This window comes from Barbus barbus (genome assembly GCF_936440315.1).
Source record: "Barbus barbus genome assembly, chromosome: 24".
Taxonomy (NCBI): Eukaryota; Metazoa; Chordata; class Actinopteri; order Cypriniformes; family Cyprinidae; genus Barbus; species Barbus barbus.
In genome coordinates this window covers 26,974,911-26,993,715 of record NC_136752.1, presented here as the reverse complement: position 1 = coordinate 26,993,715, position 18,805 = coordinate 26,974,911, and the positions used below count along the sequence as shown (strand labels likewise).

At 39.3% G+C, this 18,805-nt stretch overlaps 1 long non-coding RNA gene across 1 annotated transcript; it reads left to right on the top strand.

Moving 5' to 3' along the window:
• The first annotated feature begins 368 nt into the window (after positions 1–368).
• Positions 369–17,229, top strand: LOC306843447. Its single transcript, XR_013781842.1, has 4 exons — positions 369–1,053; positions 2,161–2,204; positions 12,955–13,854; positions 16,873–17,229. It is a non-coding gene; the product is annotated as an uncharacterized lncRNA (long non-coding RNA).
• Positions 17,230–18,805: the final 1,576 nt, after the last annotated feature.

Here is an 18,805-nt window from a genome sequence, read left to right as displayed (position 1 = left end):
AGGCACTTTGTTTCTATGAATATAAAATAATAGTAGCCTATTTTTAATTAGTAATGCTATTGCAATATTATATTCTAGAAATAATAACATAGCCCTCACCCCTCAGTCATAAGCAGAATAAAAGGCGCTCTCGCGACGGATTGGCGCAGCGTGACGTCACGCGTAGCGCGTTTTGCTCACATTCATAAGCCGCGCGCTGTTTACCGAGTGTAATTGTATTCATAAGCACCCAGAGGATCATCCTACTCCGCCGCGAATCCCTTGGTGTGTAAATAGGAGCGTTTCAACTCCTCAGAAGATGAACTACAAATATCGCCGTTGGACTGAACCCCCCCCCCCCCCCCCCCCTCCCCTCCTCACATGCGCGCGCGCGCGGTCCCGTTTCATCACGACGCAAGTTGTTTTCCCTCAAATTGCTCGTTTGCCGTAAAACGTCGGCTTCATTAAAATATTTTTAAACGAATTAATTCCAATATTTTTCCAAACAAGCGTCACGCCTCTAGCCTACTTCTATATTTGCGTATTAATGTTGTTATTTGTGCAGAAAAGTTTTTTGGAGCGCTTCAGAGATTTTGAACTGGAGTGAGATGGAGAGAAAAAAAATGTTTTTATCCAGTTGCAAAACGGAGTAAAATGTAAATAGCGGTTGCGTGTCGGGTTTTTTGTTTTAACCTTCAAACGTCGTGAACCCGCGAGACTGGCGCCGCAGCGCGCGCTTTGATCAGCCGCGCGCCTTTTATGCCGTTTGACTGGAGAATGCGCGCGGTGCTGTCGGTACAAATCTGCCTCACACTCCTCACCCCGTCAAACGGAGAGATGGAGGTGAAAGAGAGACAGGTGGAGGGAGACACTTTAATCTCGTCCTTCTGCTCGCGCTCGCACCTGCAGAACCTCTCTCGCGCGCTTGAAAGAGGTGCGCGTGCGGCCCCCGCGCGCCTCCACGAGTTTAACGCGCCCGGTTACCGGCTGCGAGGCCATAATAACAAACACAAGCTGTGAAGAGAATATTATACCATTTTAAAAGCCTCCTGCTCAGGCTCTTGGGAACCGAAGGTGATTGTTTATATAGGATAAATCTGTATTCTAAACTTTCCCTTAGTAAACTGTTAAGCGCAGATGTTGATTTTATAGTTTAATGACTCACTTTCTCAATATTTTGTTTGCATTTGTTTTGGCAGGGTTTTAGCAAAAAGTACTATGGTTTTCTGTAACTTAGTCAAGTAGCCTTTGTAAACAAGTGATTTTATAGACCAATATATGTGACCCTGGACCACAAAACCAATCATAAGCGTACATTTTTTTCAAACTGAGATTTATACATCATCTGAAAGCTGAATAAATAATGTATGGTTTGTTAGGATCGGACAATATTCGGCTGAGATACAACTATTTGAAAATCTGGAATCTGAGGGTGCAAAAAAATCAAAATATTGAGAAAATCGCCTTTAAAGTTGTCCAAATGAGGTTCTTATAATGCACTAATCAAAAATTAAGTTTTGATATATTTACGGTAGGAAATTGACAAAATATCTTCATGGAACATGATCTTAAAATGCTAATTATTTTTGGCATAAAAGAAAATTTGATAATTTTGACCCATACAGTGTATTTTTGGCTATTGCTTCAAGTTTACCCGTGCGACTTAAGACTGGTTTTGTGCTCCAGGGTCTCATATATGTCCACAGCCTGGCTACAGTGTGTGAATTAGTGGTCTTTGTCCCTTAAAAGTCATTTTTCAGTGTTTTCCCCTTTAGTCATTCTTTGAGGTTTGTCTCACACAACCCAATAAGCCTTTTGGTACAATTGTCTCAAGACATGTTTGTTCAAGACAAGTTTTTATGACATTGATTGTGAAAGTTGTTGCTAATTCTAACTGAAATACTTAACTGCAACTGTTGTTATTATAACCTTCTTTTTGTAAGATTTTATATAGCACACACTTGATTTTAATAGCCTATTACTTTTGTGGTTACTGACACTTTTGACAACATTGAAATATGTATGTACTTACAGTATATAATATATATATATATATATATATATATATATATATATATATATATATATATATATATATATATATATATATATACACACACACTATGTATGTTTAAGATGCTTAGTTTTAACACCCTCAACTTGTTTTGTCTTTCTTTGCAGGGATTCGAGTCTTAAATGGACGGGTCTTTTGTTCAACAAGATCGGTTAGTGTGAACTCAGATCAGTTTGTTATCTTAATCAGTTTTTTATTACACTTAAATGAGGATAGGAATACAAGATCAGCGCTTTGACACTCAACTCTCTTGGTTTATTTGTATCCTCTCAGACTATTAGAACAAGATCAGCTCCTTTTTGTTATCATAATTATTTTAATACGCCGTAATTATTATTATTTTTGGGCTAATTTGGTTAAAAGTAAAGTTTAGATTTACATTTTCTGTCCAAATCTGCACAGAAAATGCAACAAATGTTCAGATTTAACCTATAAGCAACACTAGGCTTAACCAGAATGCTGATGAACTTCCTAGTCATTAAAAATCTAGTTTTGTAATGTTACTGTTAATTTACAGTAATGTTATGATATTTATATTGTTTATACCACTTTTCAAAGTCTGACACATACCGTGTCTCATGCACATTTATTTTGCATTCGATTGTGCATTTTATCCAGAACTAGTCCTGTACGGTTTATATGTTTGACATACCGCAGTGTTTTGCGCATTGTTTCGTTTTGCTCTTACTTTGGAGCTTCCTGTCTTTGGCATGTTTGCCTTAAACACCCCAGAGAGGGAATAAACGATTTTTTTTCCCCGACTCTAATTTGTAAATTGCATCGATCGCGGCTGGCAGGAGATATGCCGGTGGATTCATACGGAGCGAAGGATTTATTTCATTTTTAACAGGGCACTGACACAATTCTCATTACTGGACAAAAATCATTAGCAGCTCCACAGCTACATTCAGACAAATCGAGTAACTGTTAATTTTTCCGCCGAGGAGCCATGGGATCCGTGTGTGTGTGTGAGAGAGAGAGAGAGAGAGGGAAAGTGAAAAGGGGGGATTGGATCTGGTGTGAAAAAAAATATAATAAATTAAAATGGACGACATGAATTGAGCGCCGAATGTCAAACACTGTCAACAAGATGGCTCTCTGTCACGGGGAGAATTTGAGACATTAACCGCTTCTGTCATTCTGCTGACAAAATGGTAGCAGAGATTTCCCAGGGTGCCGAGATGACTGCTGGCGTTTGTCAACAAGCCGCTGTCAGCACAGAGAGAGAGAAAGAGCGAGCGGGAGAGAGAAGGCATACACAGTGTCACTGACAGCTACCACACCAACATCCCATGAGTCCTCGCCACCCAGAAAGAGTGCGAGGGGAGAAAGACGAGAACGGATGAGGAGGAGAAGAGGGAGAGATAGATAGATGGATGGATGGATGGATAGAAGGAGGGGTGCAGGTCTCTGGTGCACCTTTCATATAAAATTGCAGGAGGAAAATGAGCTGTCACTCCAATTCCCAGGATGCTTTGCTGTTTAGCATAAGTGCGCTGTGTGGGCTGCTGTCGGACAGACTGACTCAGAGAGATAATTAACTAAAGCTGCAGTTTTCCTCCTCTCCTCTCCCTCCCTCCGCCAGACGCCTTCTCCAGTGCTCATCTGCATTTTTGCCAGAGGCGAGCGGTTAGCACAGGAGCCGGGTGGAGAGAGGGTAAGAAGCCAATTAGTCAGGTGGATGGATGAATGATTGACAGCAGGCTGCTACCTGAGTCCCACTCTACATTAATGCCGCTGTGCTCAGCTCGGCCTCAAATGCGCACCCGTTCCCGTGTATGCGCGTGCCCGAGATCATCCTGCACCGCCACAGCTTTGTGTTCTTCCCGTCCTGTCTGTCTTGCTCTCATCCAAACCCTTTGTGGCGAGTCCGAGTCTTCTTTTGTACCTTCCCCTCTCTCCTCCGCCCTCGACGGAGGAGAGCGAACCGGTGTCGTGGCTACTTCCCCGGATCTGTTTGTAGGCATCGTTTAGGATGCCGAGGGCCGTGTAACAATCATGTGAGGGCATGATTTGCGCCTGTGATCTGACAAAAGGTCCTGACCGAATCGACGCAAGGAGGAACTGTTAAATAATGATTCTGATTCTTCAATAGGTCTTTTGGTCAGAATTCACGTCGAGATCGAATCCTGGCATAAGCGTAAACTTTCACTCAACCGCAGATGTCCTGCAGAGTTCGGTGTAATACGATAAATCGTAATGTGTCTCTGGCTCTACCGTCCCAGAGATCATTTCAGCCACATACATATCGGATGACTCCAGTCCTAATATGGTTAGAATGAAAATAAATATCTATACATTTTCAGGAAAAAAGGTACAAAATGTGTCACTGGGCCGGTACCTTTTCAAATGGTACTAATATGTACCATTTATGTACACTTTAGGTAATATAATATACCTTTAAGGTACTCATATTCACCCTGTAGGGGTAAAAAAGGTACAAAACTGTACCTTTTGAAAAAAGATACCACCCCAGTGACAGCTTTTGTACCTTTTGTTTCTGAGTGTAGGAACTGGCACAAATGAAAACAACAGTCTGTATAATAGGTTGTGCTGTCTTAAGGTCTCATGTCACATCTAATTTTTGGCATTCAGAACTGTTTTCGCTACGTTTACATGCAACCAAATAATCTGCTAATCGGTTTAATTAGTAATCAGATTAATAACTCGATTTGATTTGAAAAGCATTCATTTGATCAGAAATTTCAAAGAGTTAAATTTCAATCCGATTGAAAAGAGCAGTGTAGCCCTGAAATAATCCAATCAATAAGAAAAAATTAAGCGTGTAAATGCTTGAATCCGACTGTTTGTTTTTCCAGTCAGATTCAAATACAACTCTCACACATGCACAGTAATGCGTATGTTTAAATGCAGTTTACATCTTATAAACATGCATATTCATTTACTTCTCACATAACACGAGTTGGTCAGACAACGTTTTTAGTGAATATTTGTTAAATCTCTTCTGACATTTATGTCAGCTTTCTTTAAAGATATGTCATCTGCTGATGTTATTGTGGTGGCTTTCTCCAGTACTGAACACAGCGACAAGGTGCTGCTCATGTGCTGAAGATTTGTTCAGAATATATGTAATGTACATGTACAGTAAATGAATATTTGAAACGCATTACAAAGTTTAGGGTTCACATAAATCCGAATCTGAAATCAGATTGGATTCATTCAGATTGATGAAAATTAGTAATGAAAACATACCTAATGATGGATCAGCTGCATGACTGACACCAAGACAACAATACAGCTCACGTTAAATTAAAGATAGCGTCTACCTGAGGCTTGATTTGTAACCCAAGACTGATGGATGCACAGAAACAATTGCGATTTAAAAGCAATATGTTTTAATTTGCACTTCATTAATTGATTAAAAAAATGTTTAATTTCCACTTTTGTGGAAATTGATTACTTTATCAAGTTAATGATATTGCATTCAAAGAAAAAGAAAAAAAAAGGCCCATGTGGTATTAGCTTCTGCAATTTGCGTGAATCTATACAGTCCATGTAATTAGTCTCACTTGGACAATTTGTTTTTTGCTTATACTTGTATTTATCTATCTCAAATGTCATTTAAAATGCACTGTAAATGCAAACATGGAAGTCAGTGCATGATGAAATAACTTTCTTGTGGGAAACATCCTATCTGGATATGATTTTTAAATAAGCAACCTATAAAAAGATAAAAAAAACTATAATTTACTGCTAAAAAGGTTTGTGTGTTGATACAGCAGAATACTAGTTATACTGTGAAATTGATTAAATGCATTAAAAAAGTCAATATTTAACCAATCATACATGTTAATGCATTAACTTTGACAGCCCTAGTTTTGATAAATAAATGTTACACCATGTTTTCAAACAAGACATTTCTAAGCATCCCTTCTGAATGTGAAGTTTCACACAAAAATGAGGCAATTACTTCAAAAGAGCATTTTTGCTGAGCACAGTGAAGCGTGTCAGCAGAACTGACAGAGCGCAGGTCCGTGTGAGGTCTGGTTCAAAATGGCTGTCAGACAGGGAGACCCAGCGTTTAGTGTCTGTTTATAGACGTTAAGCTAGTGAACGGAGGGAGTAGTGCGGATACTACACCTTAAGGGCATTTTTCCCTCTGGCATTTTACTGGCTGTGGCGTCATACTGCTAGCAGCATCAAAACACCGGCAGTCTCTGTGAGCTGACAAGATTAAGGGAACATTGAGAGGGCCGGTGTGTTTGGTGAGAGAGCATCACCAGCACAGGAGATACTCAAAGCTGCAATACTACGCTGGGCTGCTGGCAGACAGTTAGGCCATTGACACACTTTGGAGCTCTAACAAGTCTTTTTATGTGGTTTTGACTGTCAGGTTTTAGAGGCAAATTTGAATAAATGAAGCGCTACGGTATGAGGGAGAGAAATCCCCTATAGAATAGACCTGAGTAGAGTGTAAGTCGTGACCTTTGACCCTGACAAACAGTCTAAGCTATGCATTCCGAAGGGCTCATCCCTATGCCCTAATCTCTTCAAAGGGTTTACCCTCTGGAGTGAGAGATTCGAAGGGTGTAGGGGACCAAACAACTGTTTCTTGAGGTGCCCTTCTGTGTCATCCTCCCGTACCCACACGGAGGCGCCATCATTATGGACAGAATCAGCACAAAGAATCATGGGGGCCCGAAGTGACCATCAGTTGTACCCTTGTGTGAATGACACGGTGCACCTTCTATATGATATTATTTAAAAGCTGCTTGTGATGGGATTTGGTTCATCATGTGACTTTCTCATCACCACCTGATTTCAGTACTTCAATAGGTTGGTATATTAACATTATATCAGTTAATGAAATTACGGTATTTAACTGTAAATTTAAGTTAAAACCGTAAAACTTTTTTACGGTAGAATTATAAATAGTTTTTTACCGTAAATTTTACTATTTTATTTTTTTTTTTTACAATGTAGCAAAACCATGGTTAATTTGTGGTTAGCCTACCAATCCAAAGAACAGTTTTTTTAAACAGAAAGAAAAGTCATTTTCAAAATGAGATTAGATGAACATTAAAAAAATATCTGACCAGAATTTCTCTGTGGGTACATTGCCATTTATTTAGTTTAACTTCATGTATTACAAGTAAAACTAGAAAAATTACTAAAAATGTAAATAAAACTATAAAGATAAAACTACAATGGTATTTCAATAATACTAAAAAACACTTGATTTTACATAATTTTTTAGGAGTCGGACCGATTTTTATCAGTCCACCAGAAAGCTAAGTCAAGTTTCCCGGCTGCTTCAATGAGTTTGTCTGAGGAAGAACTAGCCTACTTTAGAGGTTTTTAGCTGGTTTTATACGCATTTACTTTATTTAATTATAAAATTAATTTTTGTTATAAAAATTTGAAGTCATGTATGCCCATTTATCTCTTTCAGTAATGATTCCTCCTCAGTTTCTGTACTGGAAGCCAAAATGTGACAAAACAAGCCGAACGGAAAACGCCGCACAATGGAGCTGGGACGTTTCTTGTGTCTGTTTTTCTTTTTTGCTTTCAGATTAAGTTTTCTTCATTTTACCAACTTTCCCTATTTTTTAAAAGAGGGAAAGTTGAGGAAATGAAAACACACTGATTTAGCTATTTTTAAAAAGACAAACAAAAAGTTGTCTTTTTTTATAGCTCAAATAAGGCTAAAAAAGCAACAACTGCTTTTTTACTTCAGCAGTCAGTTGAATAAAATATGCTAAAAGAAGACTGTGAATGCACGCGGATCACTGACAAGGTGATAAGAGGCTGAATTTTCTTATTTATTATTTTACCTGTAATATAATCTGCAAAACAAGATCTGCTCCAGACGTACGCATGTTTAGATGTTGCTTTCCACAGGCTTCTCTTATCATGTTGTCACTGAATTCCTTGATTCCTTGAGTCTTATTAGAGCTCATTTTATTCATTGTAAAAAATGCATAACAATGTTTTTTTTTTTATTCCTGTTATTTTTCATATATAAATTAATGGGCTACTATGGTAACTTGTATTTGTTTTGCCCCCCAACTAAAGTAAGCGATATATAAAGAAGCTTTTGAACTTTCTGCTCATCTAAAAATCCTGAAAAATTTACATATCACAGTTTCCACAAAAATATTAGGCAGCACAACTGTTTTCAACACTGATAAGAATGCTCATATTGACCTTTTAACCGATTAATACTATGTTAAACGGTTTAAAAGTTGTTGTTTTTTTTTGTATTTTTTGAAGACTGGAGTAATGATGCTGAAAACTCAGCTTTGATCACAGGAATAAATTGCATTTTAAAATATATTCACATAGAAAAGAGTTATTTTGAATTGTAATAATATTTCTCAGTATTACTGATTTTACTGTATTTTTGATCAAATAAACACAGCTTTGGTGAGCAGAAGTGATTTCTTTCAAAAGCATTAAAAATCTTACTGACCTCAAACTTTTGAACAGCAATGTAGGCTATATTTGATTTTTAGATTTACCCACATATAGAGATTTTTGGGGAGGTTGTTGGACACTTTAAATGTCAATCATGTGGCTTTTAAAATAAAATGGGCAGTTGTTGACTTGAGACTATGTTTGTGGCCTAAAGCAGGCATCAGGACATAGACCCTCATTTGTAAAAGATTTTACAGCAACTTCAAATGAAGTTTACCATCTAGACATTAGCAGACAGCGTGCACAGAGAAGAAGGTGTATGTGAATGAGCACTGGGTTTGTGGCCCTCTGGGGCTATTATACACACAATACCGTTCAGTATTTGAGAAGGGCAGCCTGTCTGCGCCAGGAGAATGAACAAATTACAGCATGTTTGCTGTTAATAAGATTTTATGAAGAGCAGAAGTAGACGGAGGAGCAGCCGTCATGAGGAGCTCTGCTGAGAGTGATTAACAGGAGGAAACCGACAGACAGCAGGGTTTATTTGCTCTGTGACTGCAGAACACAATTGAAAGAGGGCAATACTAAAAACACTCGATTCGTTTCAAGCCTTATCTGGCCTGAACAAGACGCCTGTGCCAGTCTAGTCCTTCCCTGTTTGTAGAGAATGTAAAATGATTTTAGATAGCACAACGACACCTGTCAGGAGGACAGTGAAAGTTATACGAGTATACATTTGTTTTCAGCAACAGAAGTACAAGGCCAGTAAGAAAGAACGGGGCATTGTTTGTTGCTGAATTATGTTGAGGCCAGCGTTGGGAGTATAGCCACTTAAAATGAACCATGCTACTGTCTTAACTACATTTGTGGTATGACAGCTCAGCTGTTTTCTTTTTTAGAAACAAGCTATTTTTAGTAGTGATGTAACTTGACTTGTTGTTTGTCTTCAGTGTCACATTATATGAAACATACTGTTGTTGAATGTTCCCTTTATTCTCAAGAAGTGTTGGGAAATCTTATTCATTTCAGTTTGTTTTAGTGAAATGCTTTATTTCGGTGCCAGTGTACCATTTTACTCTTTTGGTAGCAACATAACAAACGTTTGCCGATTTTTGAAAGAGATCTCTTCTGCTCACCAAGGCTGCATTTATTGGATCAAAATACAGTAAAATCAGTAATATTATGAAATATTATTTACAATTCAAAACAACTGTTTAATATTTGAATGATTTTAAAATGTAATTTATTCCTGTGATGCAAACCTGAATTTTCAGCATCATTACTCCAGTCTTTAGTGTCACATGATCCTTCAGAAATCATTCTAATATGCTGATGCAAAACAAAACCAAAAGACATGAGACCATTTGGCAGACGCTTTTATCCAAAGCGACTTACAATTGGGGAATACAAAAAGCGATTCATCCTGAAGAGGCAATCAGACAGAGGAAGTGCTTGTAACACCAAGTCTCAGTCATTGTTCAAATAAGTACAAGCTAGTAAGGGATAGAAAGATGGAGGAGTAAGTGTGTGTTTTTTTTTTTGTTTTTTGAGTTTAGGATGAAGTCAACTACACGGGAGGACCTGGTCAATGACCTGAAGAGAGTTGGGACCACAGTCTCAACGGTTACCTTTAGTAACACACTACACCGTCATGGATTAAAATCCTGCAGCGCGTGCAAGGTTCCCCTGCTCAAGCCAGCACATGTCCAGGCCAGTCTGAAGTTTGCCAAAGACCATCTGGATGATCCAGAGGAGGCATGGGAGAAAGTCATGTGGTCAGATGAGACCAAAATAGAACTTTTTGGTATAAACTCCACTTGCCGTGTTTGGAGGAAGAAGGATGAGTACAATCCCAAGAACACCATCCCAACCGTGAAGCATGGGGGTGGAAACATCATGCTTTGGGGGTGCTTTTCTGCAAAGGGGACAGGATGACTGCACCGTATTGAGGGGAGGATGGATGGGGACATGTATCGCAAGATTTTGGGCAACAACCTCCTTCCCTCAGTAAGAGCATTGAAGATGGGTCGTGGCTGGGACTTCCAGCATGACAATCACCCCAAACACACAGCAAGGGCAAGGAGTGGCAACTAAGGAGTGGCTCCGTAAGAAGCATTTCAAGGTCCTGTAGTGGCCTAGCCAGTCTCCAGACCTGAACCCAATAGAAAATCTATGGAGGGATCTGAAACTCTGTGTTGCCCAGCGACAGCCCCAAAACCTGAAAGATCTGGAGAAGGCCTGTATGGAGGAGTGGGCCAAAATCCCTGCTGCAGTGTGTGCAAACCTGGTCAAGAACTACAGGAAACGTCTGACCTCTGTAATTGTAAACACAGGTTTCTGTACCAAATATTAAGTTCTATTTTTCTATTGGGTAACCGTTTATTTCGATAGTCCACTTTAGACATTCTACTAACAATAAGTAACTTTGCAACTACATGTCAACTAGCAGTCATTAGAGTATTAGTACACTGTCTGCTTAATATCTTCTAACACTTTATTTTGATGGGTCCACAACATACAATATACTAACTATCAGACACTTTGCAAGTATACGTCAACTTATTCTACTAACCCTAAACCTACCCTAACAGTCTACTCTGAGAGTTAGTAGATATGTAGTTGCAATTTAATGAGAATTAGTTGACATGTAGTTACAAAGTTAATTATAGTTAGTAGCATGTCTAAAGTGGACTATCGAAATAGTGTAACCTTCTATTGTATCAAATACTTATTTCATGCAATAAAATGGAAATTATTCCAAAAATCATACAATGTGATTTTTTTTTTTTTTTTTATTCTCTCAAAGTTGAGGTATACCTACGATGAAAATTACAGATCTCTCCATTCTTTGTGAGAAAGCTTGAAAAATCGTCAGTGTATCAAATACTTATTTGCCCCACTGTGTGTGTGTGTGTGTGTGTATATATATATATTATTTTAATACCTATATTTTCCCTGAAGTCTAGCTTAATTTTTGTTAAACTTACAGGCTGTAACCACTATAGATGTTTAGTTGAACACATCCCAGATTGAATGATTATACAGAGCAAGGCATTTTCAGTTACCAATTCTTAAGCTTTTGCTCCCAGATCTTAAATATCTGATTGAATCTTAGGTTTAGTTAAATTATGAGTAGCTTGTGGCCTGGCAAACTATTTTCAGGCAGTTTCTTCCTTATTTCACTTCTCAGTCCCCATTGTACTATTGGGTATATTGCCGAATACTAGTACAGGCTTTTTACCACTGTAACTAGGTAACCCCTCAGGACGAGATGTCAGCATCACTGTTTTATTCATGTTTTGTAGCTTTGGATTTACCACCGGAACTTTACACGCACTAGCATTTGTCTGCTGCTGATGTATTGCAGGAGGGCAATTTATTTGACATGCCGCTTTCAGAAATGCCTTATAGAAAAATATTATAGTAAAATGTGTATTTTTGCTATAATAAACGTGACCTGGAACATGCAATTAAGCAAACAGTCAGACATAGCGGTGCATCTCTATTCTTGAGGATGGATTGCATTTAAGCCAAATGTAAACCGTACCAAACTTCAAAAGTTTTTATGCAAGCTCAGATGCACCAAAAAAGCACTTTCACTTCAAACCAAACGAGCTGACCTCAAGTCCTAAAGCTCTAGTGTGAAATCATCCACAAAGTAGTTTCCCCAGCACTGCTTGAGATGATTTTATGTGTGAACTGCCAGTTGGTTGTGGTTTATGTTGTACATACGGTATCTGTCAGTAAATGGGAGTTTGAGCCCCGGTGAAGGAGATACAGTCACAAGAGCCGAGAGCTGTGAAAGCCCCCGTCGGGACACGCGCGCACACATACACACACTGCTCTGAGACACAGACACCTGCTCAATAACGAGGGAAAGGGAGGAGAGGATGGAGCAATGGTAGATAGACTAAATCCTTTTTTCCATCATTACCTCAGTCCCGGCCCAGCGATGGCTTCTCTTCAGAACACTCTCTGCCTTTTGCTCGTTTAATTAGTCTCAGAGCTGCTCTCTGTCTCACTCACACACACTTTAGCTCTCAAATACACTTCTCCATCACTCCTGTAACCTTGTCGTACTCTATTAAGTCAAAACCCTTCCTATGTTCCCCACATTTTCTCCATTTCTCTGTCTCCCTTAAGAAGTCACATTATACAGTGGGATCCAAAGGTCTGAGACCACGTTAGAAATCGGAGATTTTTTTTATATGAACCTGGAAATAAACCGATTTAGGACTTCAAATCCTAAGATTTTAAACAGACAAGTTATGACAAAATTAGAGAAACAATATTTAAGATTGACTGCTATTTTTAGATATAAATGTAAGTAAACAAGTGTCATGATTGAGCATGTGACTCTTTAGTTGGACAGGTTTTTTTTTTTCCTTTGAAGCTCAAGATGCTCTTTTGAACGTCTCAAATCATGCTGGAGAACGATAATTTTTAGAAAGTCAGAAATTGTTCAAATAATGTTTCACTGTTACTTGCTTAAATGGCGGATTTGTGTCTACCTTTGAGTGCAGGTGAGGACACATTCGAGCTGCATTCGGTGCAGCTGGAGCTGGAGGCCGTGGAGAAGCAGATCCGCGACCTGGTGGAGAAGCAGGCCCAGCTGAGATAGCGGAGAGCCGCGCTGGAAACATCCCGGGCTGATGCTCACAAGTCCAGAGTAAGTATACAGCACGCTGCTAACACTCCCACCACCTCTACTCCGTGTGTTTCTCTGCACAGACCCTGTGCACGCAGGATGCGATCTTCCCAGATGTCCTTCACTCCGCCGGGACGCCACGGACCCTGGGTGCACCAGAAGCGGAAGACGCGAGCCAGGCCCCCGGGCAACGACCTCTCCCCCTCCACCGCCTCCGGTCTTCAAGATCTCCACCCGGAACCACATCGCTCCCCTCCGCGAGACGGAACGCGACGCTGTGATCATCGGAGACTCCATTGTCTGCCACGTCCGTGCTACGTTAGCTGAAGGTAAAGTGCACACTCACTGCTTCCCCGGTGCTCGTGTTCTCGATGTTTCTGCGCAGATACCCGCGATCCTGAAGGGCGATGAGAGCATCGGTGCTGTCGTGCTGCACGCGGGGGTTAATGACATCAAGCTGTGGCAGACGGAGACACTGAAGCGGGACTTCAGGAGCCTGATCGAGACGGTACGCAGCACATCGCCCGTGACGATGATCATCGTGTCAGGACCGCTTCCCACGTATCGACGAGGACACGAAAGGTTCAGTAGACTTTTTGCTTTAAACAAATGGTTATTGTCATGGTGTAAAGAACAGAAACTGCTCTTTGTTAATAATTGGAATCTTTTCTGGGAGCGTCCTAGGCTTTTTCGTGCTGATGGCCTGCACCCCAGCAGAGTCGGAGCGGAACTCCTGTCGTACAACATCTCCAGGATGCTACGCTCCATCTGACTAGTAAGCCAATTCTCAAATAACTGCTATGATGACCTTTGTTCTACCCACTTAAAAGATAGAAGTACTTGCCAGTTGTCCAATCTATACAGACTGTGTCTGTTCCCTGAATAGGGAGGTCAAAATATAAATTTAATGCAGGATCTAGAAAAAATCTGATCGTGATTAAACCAGAAAAACAAATGAACAAAAAACATTTTTAAAGCTTGGGCTCCTAAATATTAGATCACTCGCACCCAAAGCAGTATTGTAAATGAAATTATCACAGATAATAATTTTGATGTACTCTGTCTGACTGAAACCTGGCTTAAACCAAATGAATATTTTGGTCTAAATGAGTCTACTCCACCAAGCTACTGTTATAAACATGAGCCCCGTCAGACTGGTCGTGGTGGCGGTGTGGCAACAATATATAGTGATATTCTCAATGTTACTCAGAAAACAGGATACAGGAGGTTTAACGCATTCAAAATACTTCTGCTTAATGTTACACTGTTAGATATGCAAAAGAAACCTCTCTTATCTCTTGCTCTGGCTACTGTGTATAGACAAAAAAAAGGGCCATATACAGATTTCCTAAAAGAATTGGCAGATTTCCTCTCAGATCTATTAGTTAATGTTGACAGTGCTAATTGTCTGAGATTTTAACATTCACGTTGATAATACAAATGATGCGTTAGGACTTGCATTTACTGACCTAATAAACTCTAGTCAAGCAAAACGTCACCGGGCCCACTCATCGTTTTAATCATACGCTAGATTTAATTATATCACATGGAATTGATCTTACCGATATAGATATCGTACCTCAAAGTGATGTTACTGATCATTTCCTTGTATCGTGCATGCTGCGTATTACTGATATTCATTACTGACAACTGCTCTGTGTACCCATAAATACACATGAACTAGACGAAATGACTAGCAACATGGGCACTATCTTCTCTAATACATTAGAAGCTGTTGTCCCCCTCAAATTGAAAAAGGTTAGAGAAAAACGTACTGCGCCATAGTACAACAGTTATACCCATTCTCTCAAGAAAGAAACTCGTAATCTTGAGCGCAAATTGAGAAAAACTAACTTGGAAGTTTTTAGAATTGCGTGGAAAAACAGTATGTCCAGCTATAGACAGGCTCTAAAAGCTGCCAGGGTAGAGCATATCCGCAAACTCATAGATAATAACCAAAACAATCCAAGGTTCTTATTTAGCACAGTGGCTAGATTAACAAATAAACAGACGCCACCCGATCTAAATATTCCCTCACAGTTTAATAGTAATGACTTTATGAATTTCTTTACTGATAAAATAGATAACATCAGAAATACAATATCAAATGTAGATTCTACTGCGTCTAGTATCTCAGCTTCATTCATCGCACCCAAAGAAAAACTGCAGTGCTTTACAACTAACTATAGGACAGGAAGAGCTAAATAAACTTATCAGTGCATCTAAACCAACAACGTGTTTATTAGATCCTGTACCCACTAAACTACTGAAAGAGTTGTTACCTGTAGCAGAAGAACCGCTTCTCAATATTATTAACTCATCGTTATCTTTAGGTCACGTCCCAAAACCATTCAAGCTGGCGGTTATTAAGCCTCTTATTAAGAAACCACAACTAGATTCTAATGAGCTGGCAAATTACAGACCCATTTCAAATCTTCTGTTTATGTCTAAAATTTTAGAAAAAGTTGTGTCTGCTCAATTGTGCTCCTTCTTGCAAAAAAATTATCTTTATGAAGAATTTCAGTCAGGTCTCAGGCCTCACCATAGCACAGAAACTGCACTTATTAAAATTACAAATGACTTGCTTCTTGCTTCTTCAGACCAAGGCTGCATCTCATTGCTAGTTTTACTTGATCTTAGTGCTGCGTTCGACACTATAGACCATGACATACTCATAGATCGATTACAAAACTATACTGGCATTCAAGGGCAGGCTTTAAGATGGTTTAGATCCTACCTGTCCGATCGCTACCACTTTGTTCATTTAAATGGGGAGTCATCTCAATTATCACCAGTAAAGTATGGAGTACCACAAGGATCTGTCCTAGGTCCTCTGCTATTTTCAATATACATGTTGCCTCTTGGTGATATTATTAGAAAATACGGGATTAGTTTTCATTGTTATGCTGATGATACTCAACTATATATCTCAACAAGACCAGATGAAACTTCTAAACTATCTAAGCTAATAGATTGTGTAAAAAATTTAAAAGATTGGATGACCAATAATTTCCTCCAATTAAATTCAGATAAGACAGAGATATTACTTATTGGACCAAAAAACAGTACACAGAATCTCTTGGATTACAATTTACAACTAGACGGATGTACTGTTACGTCCTCTAAAGTCAAAAATCGAAACATGCTACCGGTTTCTGATGCAGAAAAGCTAGTTCATGCATTCATGATCTCTAGAGTGAACTATTGTAATGCACTGCTAGCTGGTTGTCCTGCATCTTCAATAAACAAGCTACAGATTGTCCAAAATGCAGCGGCTAGAGTTCTTACCAGGTCAAGAAAATATGATCATATTACCCCAGTTTTACAGTCTCTGCACTGGCTACCTATTGAGTTCCGCATCATTTACAAAATATTATTACTTGCCTATAAGGCCGTAAATGGTTTAGCTCCTGCGTACCTAACTTGTCTTCTACCACGCTACAATCCAACCCGCTCCCTACGGTCGCAAAACTCTGGACTTTTGGTAGTACCTAGGATAGCAAAGTCCACTAAAGGAGGTAGAGCTTTTTCACATTTGGCTCCCAAACTCTGGAATAGCCTTCCTGATAACATTCGGGGTTCAGACACACTCTCTCTGTTTAAATCTAGATTAAAGACACATCTCTTTAGCCAAGCATTCACATAATGCATTTTATAATCTTGTACTGCAGTTATATCTGATCAAATATACATTATTAGTATTCTTTAACTTGGGTTGAACAAACCATTTTTGCTTAGATGGAACAGCAGCTACGCTAATTATGTCTCTATTTGTTTCTCTGTTTCTGATTAGCATCCCATGGTAACTAGGAATTACAGAAGCTTCAGTCTGGATCCAACCCTTAAATGATCTGAGATGACCGAACACCTGAGAAAAGATAACGCCAACCCCTCAGAGGACCTCAGAGGTTGCCAACGCTCAGACAACATACAGAATTACCAAATTTTGCCATAAGTTAAATATATTAAGGTTCTGCAATATATAAATATATTGTGGAAACTTAATTTCCTGTAGAGCTGCTTTGCAACGATTTGTATCGTAAAAAGCGCTATACAAATAAACTTGAACTTGAAACTTGAACGCGAATAATACAATTTGTAATCATTTATTGATTGTTTTAACAAATTGATAAAAGCATTTTCACACCTCATTATCCATCCATCCATCCATCCTTGTCATTTTCTGATTGGTGGTCCTGACTCTCATTCTCTATTCTCTTTACTGGCATGATTGTTTTACATATTGTTTTGGAAAAGCATCATTACAGAAAAAAAAACAATGACCAAGAATAATTAGCAGCCAGAAGTAGCAGTATTAAAGATAACATTCTCTCTCTCTGTCTCTCCATATGTCCCTGTGGTTCTGACCTGTCCGTACCCTCTGTTGAGATGGTTCTGTTCATTCAGAGCATCGTCTGCTCCTGGCCATCTGACCGTTCACCCCTCATCGCCCGGCCTCCACCTCATTCCACCATCTCGTGAGTTCATCCCTCCATCCCTGTCATCGCTCTTCACAGCCTTTGTTTTCTCGCTGTCAGAAATGAATAATTTTGAAAGTGTTTTGAGCTGTTTTGAATATCTGATGTTTTTAGCATATTATTAGTGCCTGCCGCACAGAGCAAGTGCAGAATATGAATTTAAATGAGTTTAAAATCTGATCTGAGATCCTGTTTACTGTCGAGCTAAAACATTTAGCGCCTGTGTTCGCTCAGGCACTGCGAGGAAAGTTTGGGTAAATTGTTTAATGTGCAGGGCTGGAGGGAAAAGATTGCGAGCAGAGCGAAAAGCAAACAGAGAGACAGAGCTGCACTCCTTCAGTCTGTCTTTCTCTCCTCTCTGTTCTCTGCGTCTGAAAGAGACGCGCTGGTGTGATAGAGTTCACGCTGACAGCCTGACACCACTCATCTGTCTCCTGAGAGTCAATCATTCCAGACAGGTACCATTACTCAAACACACACACACACACACACATCCACACACACACACACACACACCAGCCAGAATGTGCACATGAACACACAACAAAGTCGCTCTTTAGCATCTCTCACAATCAAAACAACACCTTACATGTATGTTACACACACACACACGTAGAAATGCATATGTGTAAATAATCACATCACACACATATCAGATGTAAATAATGTGATTCACTTCACAACTTCATGAACACCCCATTTTATCAAATTAATCTTTTTAGTGGCTCTCTGTGAATGATTCTTGGTTTATATGTAGGCTGCTTTCTTAACTATAATGAATTGCAATCATGATCATTTATTTTTCTTCTGACTGTATTAATGAAAGTTTCTCACAACAGCAAAAGTGTCTCCCAAGCTTCCTATAGTGCAGGGCTGCGTTTCCCAAAACCATCGTAAGCTTAAGTACAATGTAGACCCATTGAAACCAATGGAGCAACGATCAATTTAAGCTTACGATGCTTTTGGGAAACGCAGCCCAGATTAGTATCTCAAGAAGATGAATTTGGGCCTTGTTCAACTTTGAATTGGGATTCTGATGACTTTCCAGCGAATTGTTATCATTGCACCGACATCCATTTGGTATGCTTTGTTTTTGATTATGATCATTTTTGTTGTTACTGTTTGTGTCCAAGTTAATTTTATTACTATAACACTTTATACAATACAAATGGCTTCAAAGCAGCTTTACAGTAAATATTAGTGTCCTCTATTATTAGTTATTATTGAGCAGCAGATAATCAGCGGTTT